Source organism: Eptesicus fuscus, chromosome 4 (genome assembly GCF_027574615.1).
Source record: "Eptesicus fuscus isolate TK198812 chromosome 4, DD_ASM_mEF_20220401, whole genome shotgun sequence".
NCBI lineage: Eukaryota > Metazoa > Chordata > Mammalia > Chiroptera > Vespertilionidae > Eptesicus > Eptesicus fuscus.
Window position 1 is genome coordinate 34,532 of NC_072476.1, and position 12,063 is coordinate 46,594.

A 12,063-nucleotide genomic window follows, 5' to 3' on the forward strand; every position below is an offset into this window, starting at 1 on the left:
TAGGTTGCCAGGGGGCATGGCCGGCCTGCAAACCACCACAGGCCCCTCACTCAGGCTGCCCCACACCCCAAGGGAATCCCCACCTGATCTGGGATGCCCTTCAGGGCAAACCAGCTGGCCCCTACCCCTGTACCAGGCCTCTATCCTATCTAATAAAAGAGTAATCTGCAGATTGATCATCACTGCAACACACAATATAGCTGCCCCCATGTGGTCAAAGATCCTGCCCCCATGTGGACACAAGATGGCCGCCACAAGATGGTCAGCAGGAGAGGGCAGTTGGGAGGCACCTGGCCTGCAAGGGAGAGCAGTTGAGAAGGACCAGGCCTGCAAGGGAGGGCAGTTGAGAGGGACCAGGCCTGTAAGGGAGGGCAGTTGGAGGTGATCAACCCTGCAGGAGAGGGCAGTTAGGGGTGACCAGGCTGGCAGAGGAGGGAAGTTGGGGGCAAACAGGCTGGCAGCAGAGTGGTTAGGGGGTGATCAGGCTGGCAGGCAGAAGCGGTTAGGGGCAATCAAGAAGGCAGGTAGGCAAGCAGTTGGGAGCCAGCAGTCCTGGATTGTGAGAGGGATGTCGGACATCCCTCAAGGGGCAGTCAGACATCCCTCAAGGGGTCCCATATTGGAGAGGGTACAGGCTGGGCTGAGGGACAACCCCCCTCCGTGCACGAATTTCGTGCACCGGGCCTCTAGCTTATTAATAAATTTATATATTATTTTCATATACATTTTACTAATTTCCTTTCATCTCTCACACTTCTATTATAGAGAAAGTGAAAATAGCAATATTAAAATATTTCCCCTAGTTAATTCCCCTTTAATGTGAATGAATTTCATGCACTGGGCCACTAGTAAATATATAAAAGCCAAGTGACTAGAAAGATCAGAACGACAGGAACAACCAGTTGCTATGAAGCCCAATAGGGGGCAAGGCCATCCCTCCAACCTCCTGCAGCCCCTCCCTCCATCCGGCCCTATCCCCAATTGGCCCCCACACCAGTATGGGGCCGGCTGACCACCTGCAGGGCCCTCACTTCCCCCTCCCAGCCTGGCCCTAATTGGCTCTGATCAGGGCAGGCCAGCCGGACCCCACCTGTACATGAATTTGTGCACTGGGCCTCTAGTACAATTATATGAAAGTTGCAGGTTATTGTCCACAAATTTTATTTGAATAGAGTCACACCTATTTGTTTGCATATTGTCAATGACTGTCAAACTATGAGAAAAGAATTGGATTTTAAATAGACCATAAACCATTTACTCTCTGATGCAGAAAAGGTTGCTGTCATCTGATCTCAGATTGTGAATTCTCTTTATAATTTTTACATAGCTCTTTAGGAACATTGGTGAGGTCTCTTTCACTAGAAACAATCATTTTCATGATAGGTAACTATGCTTTTGACATTCATGGTTCTAGAAACACTCTGGAACATCCTCGCTAATAAAGAGGGAATATGCTAATTGACCCTCACACCATCGCAAAGATGGTAGCACCCACAGCCAATAAGGAGGGAATATGCTAATTGACTGCCCTGCCCTAAAAAATGGTGATGCCCACAGCCATAAGATGGAGACACATAGTCCCCTCAGCCCCACCTGGCTCTGGAGTCCCCCAGTCATATCAGCCTACCAGCCCCACAAGGGTCAGCCTGAAGTGCAGTCAAGCCTTGGATGGCAGCTGCTCAGCTGCCTAGAACTGCACAAGGCTCAGGTAACCAGGGCTGGCTGAGGCTTGCGCTGCCGGCAGTGGCAGCAGCAGAGGTGTGATGGGGTGTCTCCTTCCCCTGATTGCTGGGTCGCCTCCCACCCCTGAGGGCTCCCAGACTATGAGAGGGGGCAGGCCGGGCTGAGGGACCCCCCCTTCCAGTGCATGAATTTTCGTGCACTGGGCCTCTAATCTATACATATGCTTTTATAATTTCATGTGATGTTGGTGTACACTCAAGTGAACCAGTCCATGGCAGCTGCTGTTCTCTGTACAGGCTCATGATGGAACTCAGAAGCAATGGAGGTGTTTGAATGAGTGTCTGGTCCCTGCAGGCCAATGTAATGTTCAGACCATTTATACTCATTGTAAGTTGCCACTAACAACACAAGAACTTGTGTTGTGACTTTTCAATGTGTTTCATGATATCATTAAAGACTGATGCTAGTCTTGGTGTCTAAGCTATCCTAGGCAACTAGTCCCCAAGACCAAGACTTCTTCTCAGACAATCTAAAGAACACGAGGTTGCAGTAGCCCAGCTGTGGGCCTTGCTCTTGGAGAATCCCAGAGTTGCTCAGGGCCACAGCATCCCTGGCCTTTGGCCTCTCTCTTAGAGATTCCTAATGAGGCCTAGTGCCTAGGCAGCCTGCACCCTGGGCATCTATCCCGTAAGTCCAAATGATGCCTTGTCGCCCAATACATCCAAATTATATGCAATTCACACTCTATTATCCAAAAATAAAGATTTATTTGAATGCAGTTTCAATACAGACCATACGCCATTTATCTACACTCCGCTGGTCAAGAAACAGCTTGCTGACCTTTAGTCTAGGACAGTGGTCGGCAAACTGCAGCTTGCGAGCCACATGCAGCTCTTTGGCCCCTTGAGTTTTTAGCAAAGGCCAGCTTAGGAGTACCCTAATTAAGTTAATAACAATGTACCTACCTATATAGTTTAAGTTTAAAAATTTGGTTCTCAAAAGAAATTTCAATCATTGTACTGTTGATATTTGGCTCTGTTGACTAATGAGTTTGCCAACCACTGGTCTAGGATCTTGAATTTTCTTTTTAACCTTTGCATAGCCGTTTAAGTACTTTGGAGAAACCAGTTTCAATAAAGACAATTTATCCATGCTAAGTAACAATTCCTGATTATAAGAATGTCTGTAACTATGTTTCATAAATCCTTGTGAAGTTGGAATAACTCGAATGAAACCAGCCCACCACAGCTGCTGCTCTCTGTACAAGTCCTTCATGGGCATCGGAGGGAATGGGAGCTGGAATGAGCACAGGCCAGGCTGTTGCTCAGAAACTCTAGCCTCACTGTAAATGGCCCCTGCCAGCACAGGAACAAAGCCTGGAGAGCACGAAGATCCCGGCCAGTGGGCAACCAATCGCCTGCTGGGCTGTGGAGTGTGGTGCAGGGTCCTGGCCTCCAGCTGAGCCTGCCACTGGGTGTGTCTACCTTCAGAGGAAGATCTCTGCCTCCTGGGAATGAGACACCCAGCCTGTCCCCATGCCAAAGCTGCAGGGTATTGAGGGACCAGTAAGATGTCTACTCACAAAGAGCTGGTGGTGGCACAGTGCAATGCAGCTCCTGCCAGTATAATGGGAAACAGACACAGTGGAGCTGGTTAAACTGGAGCCCCTGATAGAGGAGAACTGCAAATAGGGAATCCCTGACCGACGTAAGGAAGAGCAAGCATGCCAGGAAGAGGAGGTGCGGTCCTCACCCTTCCCCTGCATGCACCCCATGCCCTGGAGAAGATGGAGAAGTTCATGTGTGAGGTCTGGGAGGGACCCTGGTGGGCCATCAGTACAATGTGCTCCCTGACCAGCTGAAGGACTGCGATTCACTGCCTCAGGCCACACGCCACCTATCCCTCTTCCAGGAGCATCTCCCGCATCCATACAGAAAGCAGCTGTAACTGGGCTCATCTGCTTGGGTTTGTGCTGTTTTCTTCCTGGGACTCGACCATGCTCACACCAAACATGTACTCCACGGCCCCTGCAGGAGAAGGTGGTTTTGGAATGTTCTTTGGGCAGTGCTCTGCCTTAGCTCTGCCTGGCTCTTTCCCACCATCTACTGCCATTCAGAGAGAGTCTCTGGGACAGTTTCCATCCTGGATTGTTCAAGGATTGCTCTCCTGATTATAGGGAGCTGTATCCCCAGGCTCTGTCACTCCTTCTACTGCTCCCATAGCCACAGCTCACCTCCTTTCCAACGTCTGTGTCCTGGGCATTTCTGCCATCATCATGGCACAGGGGGACCGGTCAGTCTAAACCACCAGCAGAAAGTGCAGGAGTGTTCCTGGGACTTGGCTTGAGTGGCCTTGTGCCCAGCATGCACTTTACTATCACCAGGGAAAAACTCGAGGGTGGCTTTCTCTCAGAGGTGCTTGCAGCAATTACCGCGGGACATTGAGACCCAGGGGCCTCTTAGGGCAGGGCTGATGGGAAGCCAATGCTGTCTGTTCCACCCTGAGATTCTGCCTCATCCAAGCTGAGCACAGAGGTTTTTGCAAGTCTTGTCTCATAAGTGTGTCTCCAGCACAGAAGTTCTCCCAGTGTAGACACAGCTGATCTCATAGCCAATTGGCCTGGATTCAATCCCTCCCAGTGATACCAACAACAATTAAGGCTTAACTAGAACAATACTGTGCACATAGCCCACAAAGGGGTGCACCAAGAGTGTCCATCTCAGGTAACTGGGGAGGCTGACCCACTGGGCCCTATAGGATACCTAGCACACAAAGCCACTCTGTCAACTCAGGGAAGCAGCCAAATGCAGGGACAAAGGAACAGATCACAAGTGAAAGAAATGGAGGAAAGCAAATGACTGGCTAGAAAGTTCAAAATCATGGTTATAAGGTTTTTCAAGAATTTTCTAGAAAAGGCCAATAAATTTAGTGAAACCCTCAAGGATATGAAAAAGGACCAACTAGAAATTAAGCATACACTGACTGAAATAAAAAATAATATACAGAGATCTAACAGCAGAATAGAGGATCACAAGAATCAAGTCAAAGATTTGAAATACAAAGAAGCAAAAAACACTCAACCGGAAAAGCAAAAAGAATCCAAAAATATGAAGATAGTGTAAGGAGCCTTGGGACAACTTCAATCGTACCAACATCCAAATTATGGGGGTGCCAGAAGAAGAGAGAGAGAGCAAGATACTGAAAACCTATTTGAAGAAATAAAGACAGAAAACTTCCCCTTTCTGGTGAAAGAAATAGACTTACAAGTCCAGGAAGCGCAGAGAACCCCAAACAAAAGAAATCCAAAGAGGACCACACCAAGACACATCATAATTAAAATGCCAAGGGCAAAAGACAAAGAGAGAATCTTAAAAGCAGCAAGAGAAAAACAGTTAATTACCTACAAGGGAGCACCCATACGATTGTCAGCTGAGTTTTCAACAGAAACTATGCAGGCCAGAAGGGAGTGGCAAGAAATATTCAAAGTGATGAATAGCAAGAACCTACAACCAAGATTACTCTACCCAGCAAAGCTATTATTCAGAATTGAAGGTCAGATAAAGATCTTTCTCAGATAAAAAAAAGCTAAAGGAGTTCATCACCTCCAAACCAATATTATATGACATGATGAAAGGTATTCTTTAAGAAGAGGAAAAAGAAGAAAAAAGTAAAGATAACAATTATGAACAACAAATACATATCTATCAATAAATGAATCTAAAAATCAAGTGAATAAAAAATCTGATGAATAGTATAAACTGGTGAATATAACAGAATCAGGGGCATAAAAAGGAAATGGACTGACAATTCTTGGGGAGAAAAAGGTGTGGGGGTGCAGGAAGAGACTGGACAAAAATTGTATACCTATGGATGAGGACAGTGGGGGGGAGAGGTAAGGGCAGATGGTGGGGTGGGAACCGGGTGGAGGGGAGCTATGGGGGGGGGTGAGGAACAATTGTAATAATCTGAACAATAAAGATTTATTAAATTAAAAAATTGAAAAAACAAAACAACAACAACCATTTAAGGATAAAATGATAGACCTGGACTCTGAAAATTGTGTTTCTGGAAGAAAATGTCTCTCCCTGTTGACAGGGGAAGGAATATCCTGGCCATACTTATTGATGATTTTGCATGAAATCAATGACCAACCAGAGAGGGACTGCTGCAGCACGACCATCTCTGGACATCTGTGAAGGACAGTGGGTAACTAAGCCTTCACAATGGGCAGACGTTGGGGTGGTTCACCTTCTCACTCACTTTGCTTGGATTACATGTGACGAGATATGCAAGGAGATGCTGACTCATGGCTCTGGCCATAGTCTTGCAACAATAGTCAGGGACAGGAAAGAAACATCAGTGGGTGACCTTTCATGGTGACATGTGGGCAGAATGTTGTTGGACAGTTCTCACTCAGTGGGCAAAAATATTCCAGGATATTTGTGTCTCAGATGCTGTTCATCACAGTGAAGCTTCCAGGTGAGGATTTCATTTTTCGAAAGGATAAAGTGGCACATTCTACATTTTCCCTTATGAATGGAATGTAAAACCACAAACAAAAGAAACAAACACAAACAAAACCTCCTTTGTTCAGTTGAAATAATGGTGATTACAAGAAGGAAAAAACCACCCTAAGCCGAAACCGGTTTGGCTCAGTGGATAGAGCGTCGGCCTGCGGACTCAAAGGTCCCGGGTTCGATTCCGGTCAAGGGCATGTACCTTGGTTGTGGGCACATCCCCAGTAGGGGGTGTGCAAGAGGCAGCTGATCGATGTTTCTCTCTCATCGATGTTTCTAACTCTCTATCCCTCTCTCTTCCTCTCTGTAAAAAATCAATAAAATAAAATAAAAAAACCAAAAAAAAAAAAAAAACCACCCTAACTTGTTTGGCTCAGTAGATAGAGCTTCAGCCTGCGGACTGAAAGTTCCCAGGTTCGATTCTGGTCAAGGGCATGTACCTTGGTTGTGGGCACATCCCCAGTAGGAGGTGTGCAAGATGCAGCTGATGGATGTTTCTCTCTCATTGATGTTTCTAGCTCTCTTTCCCTCGCCCTTCCTCTCTGTAAAAAAATCAATAAAATATTTAAAAAAGAAGAGAAAAACCAAGAGGGAGTACAAGGCAGGTAAAGGGGTCAAATATAAGAGAACAGAGGACACTAGACGTTGGCTGTTGACATAATAGAATATGCAATGTCGTACTACCAAGTCATACAAGGGAAATTTATATCATGTTATTAACCATGTTACCACCCAAAATTAAACAATGAAATACTTTTAAAAAGAAATTGTTAGTTCCACTCTTGTTCAAGAAAATAAGGGGCATTTTTCTGTTTTTGAATAATATAATCATTTTTTGTTGTTGTTTTCTACCTCAACAAGGACCTGGTGAATCATCCATGGAAACTGGGCAGTAGAAAGTGTGCTGTGGCCATCAGATAGTTAGTGAGAAATATTGTCTAGGAAAAGAAAAATAAATCAATGCTTAAGAGTGACAAATCCAAGTTTTGATCCCAGACTCCCACCAAGAAGGGCAATTTTTAAATACTAGGCTGCTGCATCAGTAGATGGAGGACTGAGGACTGCTGTGGGAATCCAGTGGATTTCCTGGGTCTTATTTCCATGTCTGTGGTGATGACAGAGATAATCTGGAAAATTTGAGTGGTCTCAATACATAGATATACTGCTTATCATCACTTGAGATAGCCTACTTAATTCATATCCAAGATGCCAGATTAAACTTGAATAATTCAGAAAATGAGTCATTTAATTTTTCTCAATGATTCCAAACCAGTTGTGAAACAAATTATAAATGTTCAAGGTAGAGTTGTGACCAATATTGAAGGAACTAGAATACTTAAGGATTTGTCACGGACTGGAAAAGTGTGCAGGAGAAAATACATCTATACTTATAATAGGGTAATACGCAAATTGGCTGGGATGCCTTCACATAACAACCAATCAGCAGGCTGCATGGGAAGCAGGTACAGTTGGGCTGGGACTTGCAGCTTTGGGGAAGGGGGCTGGGACTTGAGCAGGCCTGGGACATGAGGCTGCCTGCCAGCCTGGTGCCCAGTCAGGGACACGAGGCTGCCTCATTGGCTTTTCATGTGAAAGATGAGCTCGGATCCTCATTCTTATTCAGTGCAGTGGAGCATGGGAATTGGTTTATAGGATACAGTCCCACTTGGGGAAATGTTACTACAGTCTGAGAGTAGATTTAAAATGGAGATCATATTCATTCACTCACAGGCTTGCTGCAAAACAGACAGAGTCACCATCACAGAATTCAGGATGCCCCACTGTACAAACCTAGAATGAAAAGTCAACAACACCCCCACATGGCCAAGAACTAGAAACTGCCTTTTGAAAGGAGTGTATGCAACAGAACTGTGAGTCCCAGGAGGGCAAAGAGGAAAGCTGTCCTTGTGGTTAATTTAAGAGTTTAAGGTGCAAAACTGACATCAGAAAATAGTGGCATAACACCGAGGCCATGCGGTAATGTGGCAACACTGAGACTGTGGGACCCTTGGGACGAGCAGTTTCTGAAGCCATGGGAACACCTGTCCCACCCCGGCCCCTGGGTGTGGGTTACAGACAACCACTACACAGTGATGAGGGCTCTGGGCCTGTCGTGGTGGGGTTAGGGGACAGAGGATCTCTTCCCATAAAGTCTCCCCCAGCCCACGCAGCATCAGGCTGTGTGGCACGCCCTGCTGATGGCGTCACCAGGAGGTTTCCCTGAAGAGGGGCGTGTGCCCAGCTCAGAGGCGAGAAGGTACAGGCTTGGGGGCCACACGACTCCCCGCAGCCCTTGCAGTTCGGCCAGAGCTGAAGCTGCAGGTCCGTCTGGCTGGCTGTCGCGGAGCCTGGACAGTGCAGTGCTCCCGGCACTGGCAGTGAGTGCTGGGTGCCTGAATCCAGGGAGCTGCTCAGACCCATGGGCCTTGCCAGCTAGACCGCTCCCCTCCTGCATCCATCACCAAACCCAGTCTGACCCTCACCCTCCCCACCAGACTCCAGTGGCCCAACCTCCCAAATGGTGACCTTTGACTGCACACCCTCACCTTAACATTTCAGTTTCAGAACCTAACACCTCCCTTAACCCCCTCACCTCCTATCTAACCTTTAACAGGAGCCATTGCCAACCACATCTGGTCCAGCACCACTCTCCGCCCTCTAACCTCCATCTTCCTCCATGGAAGCTGCTATTGCTTCCCGTGAATTCAAATGAAATAGGATTAATCAAAGAAGAATATGTCTGAGCAAAGACCTGGAACTAAAGAAGAAATAAAGTAACTAATATACATGAGAAAAGTTAACTTCAAAGGTAATCAAGTAATTGCAAATGAAAGATACCTGTAACATTTAAAAAAATCACAATATTCAGTACTGGAGAGGGTGTGATGAAACAGACACCTGATGGCACTGCTCCAGAGCATAGGGGACAGCATTTCTGGAGACAGTTTGACAGGATGTAGCAAATATTCAGGCTCCTGGGCTGGATGATTACATTTCCAGGAATTTATCACACATAATAAATAAAAAAGTTGGGCCATATATCATCATCATAATAAAAGGCTAATATGTAAATGGTCATCATACTGTGACACTGTAATGACCGAACAGAAGGAGGATGCGTGCGAGACAGGCGTGGGTGGGCAGGGACTTGCAGCATTGGTGGGCGGGGACTTGCGCCAGCCTGGGATGTGAGGCTGCCTCCCTGCCCAGTGCCAGGCCAGGGGACATGAGTAGCATTATTAAAATATTTCCTCTAATTCCCTTTTAATGTGCACAAATTTCATGCATCGGGCCACTAGTAAGAGTAATAAAAGCACTTACCTATATTGTGGCTGCTGCCAACTTGATTACACTCAAATCCCAGATGGACCCTAAAGGTGAGGGTCAGTGTGTGACCCATGAGGAAGTATGTTACATTTTTAAAGAACAAGAGTTCTGTATTTTATTTTATTTATAATTAATTTTTATTTTAAAAAACTTTATTGTTGAAAGTAGCACATAGGAATATCCTTACATGATATTATTCTACAATGTCATTAAAATTCTTCCCAGATTTGGATTACCCCCATTACTTATAATAGTACCTCGCACCCTTGGGGATCAATAAAAAAAATCATCTTTTTGGTGCTTGGAGAAAAGGTAACACATCTCTTGATATTTTAGAATTACAACAGCATAATACACAATTATCCCAAGCTAACTTACAAACTAATTCTTTGAATGTCTGGCAGCAATTTAAAAAGGACATGTAAGGATTTAATTCCTTCCATTGTGTAGAGGGCCTCCTGGGAAGACACCTGAGCATTCTATATTGGCCCCTCTTGCCCTTTTGGCCAAGAGGGACCCTCTTCTCTCAGTCCAGTTGCCCACAGCTGTTGCCTGAGCTTTCAGTTCATGCCTAGGTTGAAGCATCATGGTGGCTGGTACCATGGATCTGTCTCTCGCCCAGTGGGGCAAGCTGGGCCTTCCCTGGAGAAGAAACCGGGTTCCCCAAGATATGTGATCAGTGCTGGGGCCACGCCAGCAGGCGAGGGGATCCCAAGGCAGGTACTGTGCATGGAGGCCACAGGAGCATAGGGTACCAAGGAGACAGAACTGAACCTCACATCACCCTGCTTGGCCCTGGAGGATGGCTGGTTAGCCAGAGATGGGTAAGATTCCTCAGGGAAGGAACAATCTAAGACAGGCACTGGGCCATCAGGAGAGAACTTGGGGGTCAACAGAGGTGGGGCACAGACCCTCACCTCCCTAACTTTGCAGGGGCCTGAACCCTCACCCCTTCTGAAGGAAGTATCCTGCCCCCATAGCCAGGAGACTTCCTATGCCCAGCTCAAATTGGAACCGGGTAACAGAGGGAGACCCCTTAACTTCCTATGCCCAGCTCAAATTGGAACCGGGTAACAGAGGGAGACTTGGCCGACAGCAGCTGCCCTCTCACTGCAACAAGACTTGTTTGAGTTGTCTTGAACCCATGGTGTGGGGAAGTGGGTTTTTGATATCTAAATCCAGCCTACCACCAGGAATGCTCAGGGCCTACTCAAGAAGGCAAATAATCCTTTCCACTAATATTTACAGGGTAAAATAATATTGTTGTTAGAGTAATAAATTTGACAGTAAAATAGTAGTCAAGTTTTCAGGCTAATTTAAATTGGCTAATTGAAACAAGCGAATATTATAGAAAAATTAATAGTACTGTACAAAAAGCAGTTCCTAAAGTGTTAACTAAAATTTTTATTGGTAGTTCATCTCATGATAAAATTGCATAACATGTAATGAACCCAAAGCAGTCATATTATAGTGCAAAAAAATAAAATTTAAAAGCTATCAAGACTAAATTATAAAATTTTCAAAAGCCTCCTAATATTTAAATAAAAAAATGGGGGATAGTAGAAGAATATCATGTAAGGAAAAATATCCTGTAAGTAAATTACATCTGGAAAATTTGTACTTTAGAAAATTAATTGTAATGCTAAAAGCAAGACACCCATGAAACACACACATGGTGTCAAAACAAGCCAGAGGAAAATCATTTGGGAAATAAATGAAAAAGGATCCCAAGTCAAATTTATAGAAAATATTCCTTTATTAAATTTTGGTCTAGAATATGTTTGTATATTTTCAGAAAACAACTCTGAGACCATGTGGATTCTGGCAACAGAGAGGAATCGACAGGACTACTCCAGCCATGAAGACAGAAGAGAAGCAGTCCAGAGATGGAAGACACTGACGTCGCCTTGCCATACTAGCAGTCAGCAGCTGTGTGCCACTGCAAGTTGCCCAGGACCAAACAGAGAGGGTCGGATCTGCATTACCACCATTTGTCCACCATCCAGAACTGAAATATCATTGCTGACATGTGCACATAAGGAACTGTTTGACATTGAAATTGGGTCTCAAAAGAACTGTTGGCCCAGAAAGAAACTCACTACAGACTGATTCATTTGCCTTTCAGCATAACCATTATTCCTTGCCTCATTTTCAGTTCTTATAAGTGTATTTCTAGTAGCACATGATCTCACTCATCTAGGGGAAATGATCAACAACATAGACTGATGAACAAGAATAGACCCAGAAACAAGGAGGCATGGATCAGACTGTTGGGCCTCAGAGGGAGGGGAGGGTAGGGGAGGGATATAGGGGATAGATCAACCAAAGGACTTGTGTACATGCATATGAGCCTAACCAGTGGATAAGGACAACAGGGGGGTGGGGGCATGCATGGGGAGAGGGGTGGTATGGGAATGGGGGATGAGGACAAATATGTAATACCTTAATCAATAAAGAAATTTTTAAAAAAAGAAAGTAGCACATAGGTCCTATAAAAACAAAGGTGAGCCCCCAATTCAGGGGTCCTGGTAGAAGA

At 45.5% G+C, this 12,063-nt stretch overlaps 1 pseudogene; it reads left to right on the forward strand.

Moving 5' to 3' along the window:
* The first annotated feature begins 3,253 nt into the window (after nt 1-3,253).
* LOC114229139 (adiponectin receptor protein 1-like) lies at nt 3,254-8,903 on the forward strand (annotated as a pseudogene).
* The last annotated feature ends 3,160 nt before the right edge of the window (nt 8,904-12,063 follow it).